The sequence below is a fragment of the Metopolophium dirhodum genome, chromosome 7 (genome assembly GCF_019925205.1).
Source record: "Metopolophium dirhodum isolate CAU chromosome 7, ASM1992520v1, whole genome shotgun sequence".
Taxonomy (NCBI): Eukaryota; Metazoa; Arthropoda; class Insecta; order Hemiptera; family Aphididae; genus Metopolophium; species Metopolophium dirhodum.
In genome coordinates this window covers 30361110-30371871 of record NC_083566.1, presented here as the reverse complement: position 1 = coordinate 30371871, position 10762 = coordinate 30361110, and the positions used below count along the sequence as shown (strand labels likewise).

The 10762-nt window shown below is 35.6% G+C and overlaps 1 protein-coding gene across 4 annotated transcripts in view; it reads left to right on the top strand.

The window, feature by feature from the left end:
* The first annotated feature begins 4478 nt into the window (after window positions 1–4478).
* The window catches only part of LOC132948409 (LIM/homeobox protein Lhx2-like), a 102115-nt gene continuing 95831 nt past the window's right edge, over window positions 4479–10762 (top strand). For 3 of the 4 annotated variants that reach the window (XM_061018848.1, XM_061018850.1, XM_061018847.1), the window contains exon 1: window positions 4479–4842. The gene's annotated coding sequence lies outside the window, so the exon portion shown is untranslated. The remainder of the gene's footprint in view (window positions 4843–10762) is intronic. The other variant, XM_061018849.1, reaches the window with a different exon arrangement.

The window sequence follows — 10762 nt, the reverse complement described above, 5'->3', positions numbered from 1 at the left end:
AAGTATAGTAGGTATAAATATAAATTATAATAATATTTAGACAGCAATCTCAGTAAGGTCATACGGACACGATTAATATACTGATATTATTAATATTATTGGTCGTTATTTTATGTATTATATTACAGAAAATGTATTTTTATATAAGACAAACAATACTAAATATACTATAACAAAACTATAACTGTTCTGATAACAGTGAGAACCCCTGAATTGAATACTCAATAATACCACCACCTATTCGTGTACACTAGATTGGGTACGACGACGACACGAACGCTGCTGCTAAGCCGACGAGGTGGATATAAATCGGTTGTACAGAGTGAACGAAACTTCGCGCACGCGGTATACTGCACGTCTGTATAATATCATATTGCCGCAGTGGTTAATAATATCATTATTAAAGTCCCTCCACCTGCTCACGTGCAGTCTTTGAATCTCCCGTGGCCTGGTAGGCGGGTGGTGGAATAGGGTGCGCAGTGTAGTTGGTCCGAGTAATTTCCACGCGTACTTTTTCTTAATCAGAAAACTCGAAGGTGGCTGTCCGATCCGCGATGACTGACGTTTAATACTCTACGGTCCGAAATCCGTATAGAATATTATATAATGTACATAATATACGTACATATATAGCTGCAGGGGTAGCCAAGATCCTACGTGCGATGGATCTATGATAATGATTTCCCCGATGAGTTTTTCCTCCTTAAAAACAACTATTTATATGATATATATATATAATAGAGTTGGTGACTTTTTAAACGATCATAATATAAATATAATACAAAGTAGAAATAGTTAATAGACAGCCGTGTGCGCGCGCTGACAGGGGACCATGTCCAGCCAATTTATAGATGCAACTCGGAAACGTTGTTGGCGAATATTCGCTTCGTTATTTCTACTCAGACACAGCTTTGTCTATATACTCTATACATAGTCTATACTGTCCATCTAGCTATTCAATTATAATTTATATAATACTATCGCTGGGTGCGATATTAGTCGTTCGGCGGTGGGTCGCGGCGCGGGCGAGTCCATACAATTATTATATTATACACAGGTCGCCGGCACCAGGCTGACAGGATGTACCCATATAAACTATATAGTTACTCACTCGGAGACTGCAAAATGCAATAATGCATAATAAAGTGTCATAAAATTCACCTCTAAAATATATAGGTATTTGTTTACTGTTTCCACGAACGAGGGTCATGGTTTTCCTGCTGAATGGGGTTGGCTTGAGTATTTCTAAAACCTCCCATATAATATGTCCCCCGTCCTAATTACGCATCGTATAATATGCAGCCATAAAAGAGAAAATAGAACAATGTTCTCGAAATCTATTATAATAATTAATAATAATAATAATAATAATAATATAATACAGCCTAAAATAAATTTGAGCTAAAACGAATTCTGTACGGATACGAACATATATATATATACCTACCATATAAAAATACGTATTATGCACTCGATCGCTTGTGCAGATTGCTTGGTCACGGCCCGTTTTTTTGTTTTGTTTCGATTTGAATTATGTAGTTAGGTAGCTACGTTCGGATAACAAAAACATGTAATTTTTGCAGTTGTTATCGGTTTGTGTGTACGCGAGTTATCCTCCGTAATGTGTTCAAATATTTAAGCGTTAGTCGGTTCATGAAAAAAAATTTGATTACACACTCTGTATTATTATTATTATTATTACCATTAACGCAAAATGATTAACACCTCTTCGCGCGCGCGTGCAGTGCATACAAGTGCGTATGTATAATAATAATATTATGTAGGTAATATACGTTTCCGAACGGTGCGATAAACATCTCCGCGGAGAAACGGTTTTGCCCGCTTTTTAAAGTTCGTTACACTCCGCCCGAATAATAATAATAATAATAATAATATATATATACATATTGTAATACGTTGTTGTTGTTTTAATTTATAAATGTATAATATGTTAATTACGCGAGTAATCCCGAACAGTTACCGGATTATACAGTATAATATAGGTGGTATATATCCGTGACGACGAGTGTAAACATACGCATGCACACATATGTATTATACACTGTGACTATACAGATATTGTATATATATATATATATATATTTACTATGTACTAAAGAAATCTACCGATAATATGCGCACATGCGTGCCGCTACACCGATTCGAAGTATTTTAATTTACAACCGAAATCGTTCTACCACTTCTACTCATTTCATATTTATATATAATATTATAATATTGCGTATACCTATATAGTGCGATAAATTTCAGCAGTAGGTAGGTAGGTAGGTTAATACCTATGCATATTATTATATTATACACGAGATTATTATACGTTGCAGTATCAAAGGAAGCTATGTATTAGGAGGTATACATGCACGGTTATGGCATATAATGTATATTCAACTATTCAAGTATAATATATTATATTATTATGGTGTGCGTCCGAGTGGAAAATGCAATACAAACAAATAACCTCCCCCCCCGCAGCCATCAACACCCGAGTTATTGTAAAACAATTTATAATTAATTTCATTCACGTTATTGTAGTACGCATTATCAATGTTATTATAGTGCAGTGAAATGTAATACGTTCACGAAAATATAGTATATTATAATTATAGTTATTATATTACATACGAGTATAATATTATAGTATATATTTGTACTAGCCATATTCGGTGTATATGTTTAATTGGGCAGAAACACGTTTGTGGGCCACCATATTAAATGCACGCACACCATATTATTATATTATTATTGGGGCTAAAGACTTACGTTTTTTCATTTTTCTCTAGAAAGATCGCAGAACAATGCGATTAATAATAATGTTACTTAAGTTAAATATTGTCTATATCTAACACTAGTAGGTATAAGCTCAATTAAACATTTAAAAAAAAAATTAAGCAATCTAGCAATTTTTTGATGTATGGATGTGACGAATGAGGACAAATCACAATTGATAAAAACACATTTGGACATTCACCGGTTTAATAATATAAGTAAAAATTTTGCTATTGAGCGGTCGTATTCGATGTTTTATGTTTTATGCCACCGCGAATAGGTATTATTACCCGCTCTACACGTGTAGGAATTGAACTTTAGTTGTCCGCATAAACCATACCTATATTTAATATAATGGTTGCGGTATTACGGTTCTCCGCCATAATTTGTCAAGAGATAGAGATTATCGTGCGGCACCCACGAAGTGCTTTCGTTACGTGTATATTACGATGTAGATGACGAAGAAATAAATTTATATTTATCACATTTTTATTCCATTAACTTTTTCAATATATCATTTGTATTTAGATTTTCCATTTCATATTCAAAATATTATTATTTATAATTTTTTATAAAATATTTTAATTACCATCTTTTTTTAAATATTTTATCCATCTTTTTTTAAGGGGCCTCTCGACAAAATTAAAGTTTGTTAACGTTGTCTGATTTTGATGCTGAAAAAAAAATATTTGAATTCAGCAGAAAAATTTTTGAAGTAAAGTTGATGACCCTTTAAATATTTTATTTTAAATTATGAACTTTGAATTAATTTTTTTAGTGTATACTTATGGTTTTTAGTTGCATATATATTTTGAGCTTTTTAAGCACTATAAGTCAGACCTAATTATTACTATACAAAATTAGTAATTAGTAAATTCTAATGTACCTACATAGTACATAGGTACTGAACGAAATATATTTTTTGATTTACACGTTTCGTCATTATTAGATGCATTTATATTTTATACATGAATAATTCTGAAGATATAAGTTACCATAAGAAATCTTAAGAATAAAAGTCCCGACAATTTAAATACTTTTGGTTTACACATTACATGGGGGGGGGCGGGGGGGGGGGTCAATTAAAATGTGGTTGAAACCACCCCCTTTCAAGATATCTGCAAGGGTTACTAAATAGGTATAATGATCATTGTACAGTAACTTTTTTTTAACTATTATATTTAATTTATTCGCAAGAAAGCTGAGAAAAAAAATTCATTTGCAACAACAACCCCAGATATTGTACGATAATATAGTCATATACATACAAATGTGAGAGCACAATATTTTATGGTAATTGAGAAATGTTCGTATATAAATTGAATTAACAATATATAATTATATCTGAGTACAGATAACCATTAATATTGTAATCATCGAGTTCAGTGGTCGAAATAAATAGTATTCACTGCTGATATTAAAAAAAAAAAAAACAAAAAATTGTCGTGCAAAAATCAATTTACATACAGATAGGTGATGTCTGGATATCATGCAGTGAAAACGAGGTTATAAAATAATTCGTCTCCGTATCCAAAACACCAAAAACTACGTGAGTTAAAAATTGATAGGGTAAAAAAAATAACGGCGGCGGCGGTAGCGGCGCAGGAGTCGGCGGCAGCGACGGTTTCCGAAGACGACGGCGACCGCGGCCGATGCGATTTGCGCGGGAACGCGGCGGATGGGTCGCCACGCTCACGCACACCGCCGACGTCTGTCAGTCTGGCACCACGGCGCCCCGCGTGCATGATCTCTTGACGCAGGTACAGCTCCGCACCGGTCTCGCGCTCGTCTAGTCGCCCGTTCTCACGTTCAGTCGTCGGCCGGCGTTCCGTTCGCGCGCTCACTCGTGTCCCGTCCACGCGAATATCGTTCACCGCCAATCGTGTGTCGTTTGCCGTTTTCATTTAATTATATTTTCTTTACATTTTTTTTTTTTTTATATAATATATAATTTGATTTCTCAGACCGTGTCCGAAAAGAACGATATTTTCACCTAGTCGGAAGACACGCACGAGAGTATTATACTCGGTCGACCGCCGCTGTTGCAGAAACGACCAGGTAAGACGTTATTACTTATATTATTAATGCCATTATAGTGTTATTCGTGTAGGACAAACTGGACATGTAGGTAGGTGTAGGTGTAGGTATGATAAATTATAGTTTTAACTAAATGCGCATAATATATTACATGTATCACAATAATAGAATAAATTCTAATTTAAAACCAATAAAAAACAATCACGAATAGTGGTTTTTCCTCGTACGGAAAAAAAACTCATTACTGTAACCCGGGGGCTATACGACACGCTGTGTGATTATTAATACGCGACCGTCTATGTTATACGTCTCATTTGCGGTGGTAATCACGTAAAATAAAAGTAGGTTCTTAATAATTAAAATCACATTGTTTCTCGAAACGCGTCTTACGCGTAATACAATTTAAAGCATTTTTTTTAAATACTTCGTCGTCTTGTAAAAAAAAAAACAACGACGACTGTCAGCGATGGGTTTTTTCGTAATATATCTGGGGGACAAAGGGAGCAACTCTTGAGCTCTGTTTTTGGTCTTGCCTATAGTTCTCTCCCCAAACCTTATGATTCAATTGGTTGGCGATGATATTTTATATTCGTATTTATCGTTCTACACTTATCTATATACGGGTAGTATGGACCTCTCATTGACACTTATTAATTTTGTATTATCTTGCCACCTCGGTACCAACATAGATATTGTTGATTTCTAACTTTTTAAGAATGGAAATGATTGGCTTACGATATTTTATCAGACATTATCGCCAATGCGTTACCATCGTTGCTTGAAATTTCAGTTCTAACGAAAAGTACGTGATAATAGTTTTTTAACGACTCGTTAATTTAAACGGCCAACTCTGGGAACAGGTTTTTTCCTATTACGTTTTATGAATTTACGATGATAAATATATATATATATATATATATATATATAATATATTCACTGTAGATCTGTTCCGAAATAATTTAATAGGTATAATAAATATTAATAGTCAACGTAATATATGCGCTCAATATCAATATAATAATATTTTATACGTCACACAATGTTGTCTACAAATACGGTACTAAACATTTTGTTATTTATTACAACGCCAAATTGCGTATAATCACTTTAATAGTAGGTACCTCACTAATAAAGTATTTAATTTTCTTCGGAAAAAAGTGTAATGTATAATATAGGTGTTTAAAAATGTAATTCCATTATAGTATCTATCAACTATCGACACGCGCGGTTTGGAACTGTATTGTTTTTTAAATCGAGTATAGTAGCATCGTACATACGTTATTATCACGTGGTCGAATACGAACAGCTACGGCCGGTGGTTACTATACTTAACTTTACCGAACCTATACCCTTTCTTTAGTTTAGTTATTTGTTTTTCATTTCTTCCGACAATCCATTTCGTATTAGCTATAATATAGTACAAATCAAGTAATTGAATTGGTCTCATAAAAAGATTAACGTGGAAAATGTATTACCTAAGTATTGTTATTGATGGTTGTAAGTCTTTGATAACGACGTATACCACGAATAGTAGATATAGAACGGGTAAAATTATTGACTACTGCAGCAGCAACTCTTAACTATTAACATTATTTTATCATAGTTGTTGTGTATAAACGCGTGGGTAGAATCCGGTGTTATTCGTGTAGTCTTATGCGGGGATCGTCGGACATCTGTCGTATCGGAGGGGATGAAAAAGGGAAAGAGAGAGATATATAAAGTAGCGAACAAGTGAAAATCAGTGTCTCGCCGTCGGAGGAGAAAATTTGTTTTCTTATTTTCATTTTCGTGTATACATCCTCTCCCGGTCCGACGTTTATCGGCGGACTCCAGATGGCGGCGGTGGCGACGGCGTGTCTCCGCGGAAGAACGGTCTTTTGTAAAAACGTACAAAAACGGTTACTATTATTATTATTATTATTTTTATTATTATTATTATTATTACGGACGCACCCGAAAATCTGCGGCTCCTGCAGTTTACGCGCGTACTGCAGGTCTCTCTCGGATACTCGGTTGCCGCATTATATAATATCATACATTATTATGTAGTTCGTCTCGCGATTGAAGAACGAAAACCGTTTCCCCCCCTTTTTTGAATGCGCGTTCGTTATCCCTCGCGCGCGAACGCGTATAATAATAATATAATATCACACGCACACGCGCACAAAAGGGCCCTAATTACGGCGGATCGAGCCGCTCTGCTTGCAGCATATTATAATAATATACAGTGTGTCGATCGAAAGAGGACACCACCATCACCTTATGCGCCTCTAAACGCGCACCATATAAAATAATAACAATAATAACGTGTTCCGTAATATTACGCGTATCGGTGTGCGTGCGTGTGTATATGGAAATCAAAGAGCCATTGTGCGAATGAGCTCGAGGATCGCGGTCGCCGGTATATATACATAGGACGCGTACCTACGCGCGATCGCGGGGATCGGTCTCGCGGGGCCGGTGCATGTGACGAGCGTCGGCGTCGACCGGGGGGGGTGTTGGGTGGTGTGTGGAGAGGAGTGAGAAATTTTAATAACCGCCGCCGAAACAGCGGTGGGTCGTCGGCGTGTAGCCGCGGCGGGGGTGGGCCTACGGTTTCGGGAGGGTGGGGACGGTTGGTCGGTGCGAAAACGCAATTACACGGATTGTGTGCGTGAGCGCGGGCCGATGCGAGTGCGTCCGCGGCGCGCGTATAATTACGAAATACCGGGAATTAATTAAACACATTGTTGGTGCCCGCCGGTTAGACAATCGGTATAAATTACCCCCCGCGCGCAAAACAATTAACCGGCGAAACTCGCGCGCGTACTCGACGCGGCGCGGCGTCGTCGTCGCCGTCGCCCGATACCCGTGGCCGGTGCGACGTCCGAGTTCGATTCCGGCGGTCGGCGATTTATGTGTGGCCGCAGCGCGTATCATTGGTCTGGCGCGCCGACGTTGTGATAATATCATAATAATTTATTTAACACCGCCTCAGCAGGCGTCGCCACAGTGTCTACCCTCGTCATTAAGCTCATCGCATATTGTACGTAGGAGTGTCGTAATATAATATTATTGTGAAATAATCAGCAATCCGACGTCTTCGCGCGCGGTCTGTTCTCCGCTGGGCTTTTATATAATATTCGCGAGACAGTGGCGGTAAAAATATCATAATACCTATGATCGGTAGCGGATTTGATTCGCCTCCTAAGGGGGGGGGGGAGCAATATCCTTTTGTGCCAAACATTTTACTTTTTACTTTTTACCCTCTTAGGCCTATTCTGAGGGAAAACATGTATCCAATAGTAAAAACTGTAGACAGTGAATATAACTTATAAACACTCTGAACTTCTGTACAGATTTTTGAAAGAAATTATTTTTTATGGATAGCCCCCATGCCCCCTAAACTGCGCGTCTGTCTATAATGATAATTATAGGTATAATACGCAGGTACCTTTTTGCGCTCTAATTTAGGTAGGTATAGGTCGTATACCTGTAGCTTGTTTTCTTATATACTTCGCGCACGTTATTGTTTACTGATTCGAGTATTTTCAACCGCAACGGTGTTTAAGCTCTCTTCGTCTGTGACAATCGTTGTCCGTCGAATTATTGTAAATGTGCGGTGGTGAAGAGGTTATAAGTAGTGACTTAAACACTCAAGTCTCAAACGCATGCCGTCGTAGAAAGTGAATTAATTATAATCGAATAAAAGCCATCCCGTTAACAGTTTTACGCGATTGAGAGAACTGTGTTAAAATATTCAATTATAATAATTGATTAGACATGATGAAAAACGTGTAATTCAATTTATAATTTATTGTATTTTTATATTAGATAAAAATTGGTATTAAACAAATTTATAATTATTCGATTAATTGCGCGTTTTGATTTCATTATTTTTGGCGAAATATGTATACAATTAATTAAAATCGTAATAATGGGACAAACAATAATCGAACGGCTGAATACACAAAAAACTGAAACGTCTGAAACAGTATTATAATGTTTATTATTCTCTTATATAAAAACAATAAACGTACTATGCAGTATAAGTACCTGTAGTGTTGTACCTGCTTACATTTTTACACTCAAAGTATAGGTATGGCATGCAATAACAAATCTATATATAATATATATTTATAAAAAAAAAAACGATTACCTAGGTGGAGTATGCCGACACGACGTTAACTTATCTTTTATATTTACTTTCGGGTTAACCGTGTTCTCGTTGAAATAATTCAATGATAATATCTGAATATCAGAATAGGTACATGAAAAATTTAAAACAGACGGATTCGGTTAACAAACCCAGTTATTATTTAACGACAATATTTTCAATTGATTTCAACTTATGGTGTTTACAATATGTTTATTTGAACGCGTAAATTCAAATATGTGGCGATGAATATTCTTTATTTCACTGTTTTTATCTTATTTTTATAACGTAATCGAGTGATAGTCTCCTAAAAAGTCAAAATCCTTTGAGGAAGTTTTTTGATAATTGATTTTCATTAGTGGTGATTTTATGTACTTATTTTGGCAAAACTAGGGGATGTAAAGTTTTGTCATGGCTCCACCTTATACTATGCAAAAAATCGTTCTACGCACCCTTCTTTCTATTTTGAACTGTCTGTAGTTGTTTTTAATCCGGTAAATAAACCCTTGTCCCTTACCCGACCTTTCCGCCCCACAGTTTTAGGAACCTCATTAGCTAAAGGTATTTTCTCCCTTTTCTTCCGATTCCCAGCCCGGAAAGCGAAGTTACTTAGTTTATTTAGCTAGAAGAACCCAATTAAATATAACAACTACAGAAGTTACCCGGGCGACGTTGACGGCTGAACGAGGCGGAGGGGGACTCGTGATGCGGTGGGAAGGCGGGTCTGATTTAATTAGAATGTAAATTACCTCTCTCTGTGTCGACGAGCTTATATGTGTATACAGGGCGGTTCGTTTAAGATTTTTGCCCAATTTCGTTCCTTGTTTTTCATCACGTGTAGTAAATAAAGATTTATATATTTTCGTGCAATTTATTTACATTATATTTTTAAGATGTATATAATTATCATATAATATAATATCTATAGATTTTAAAATATTTTTTTTTAAAATTCATATCGTTGAGAATTGATAGAAATCATTTTAACATATTATATTCTACTTCTAACATTTACATTTTAAACTAATGTCGTGGCTTACTTAATGATTTTTTTTTCTTGACAAAGTTATTGGTACGATATATTTTCTATAGATGATTGGTTATAATATGTTATACATTTACTCATCAATAATTAAATATTAGTTTGTTTTAACGAATCGTCCTGTACGTGTATGTATCTATAGTGTTGTGTAAAGAGAACGAGAGTATTCTGGAGGCCGAAGTGACTTTTTATCTTTACAACTTTTAATTATGTCGGGTATTACTAGTGAAACTTTTAAATCGATCATCAGAGCTGGCCGATTAGTTTTAATTAAACGGCAAACGACCTGACCCTCCTCTTGTTTTAAATCGGTGAACGGGAGGAGGGTTATTGTCCCGAGGAAAGGGTTACTTTGGCGTTCCGTTGTTTTCCGGTTGAATATGGTACGGGACGAGGCGGAGACACAAGAGAAAACGAACCCGGCAGGATTAATTTACGAATTACTATTATCTACCCTCTTTTCTACATGACAATTCAGTCTGTATATAAAATTAATACATGCCGAAGCTTGGAGTACCAATAGTTACTTTAATTTGTATGACATACGTATTTGAAAAAATTAATAAATCTATACAAATAAATAAATTATAATAATAATAAATCAAGGTAAAATTGGCATTATCTTAAATTTCATAATATATTTATATTATAGAATTTAAAATTGTTGATTAATAATTTCACGGTTCAGTTATATTATTGTGGTGTGATTTTTTATAATTTATAACATAATATAGGAAGTATATGCGTAATGGTTGTAAACGTGT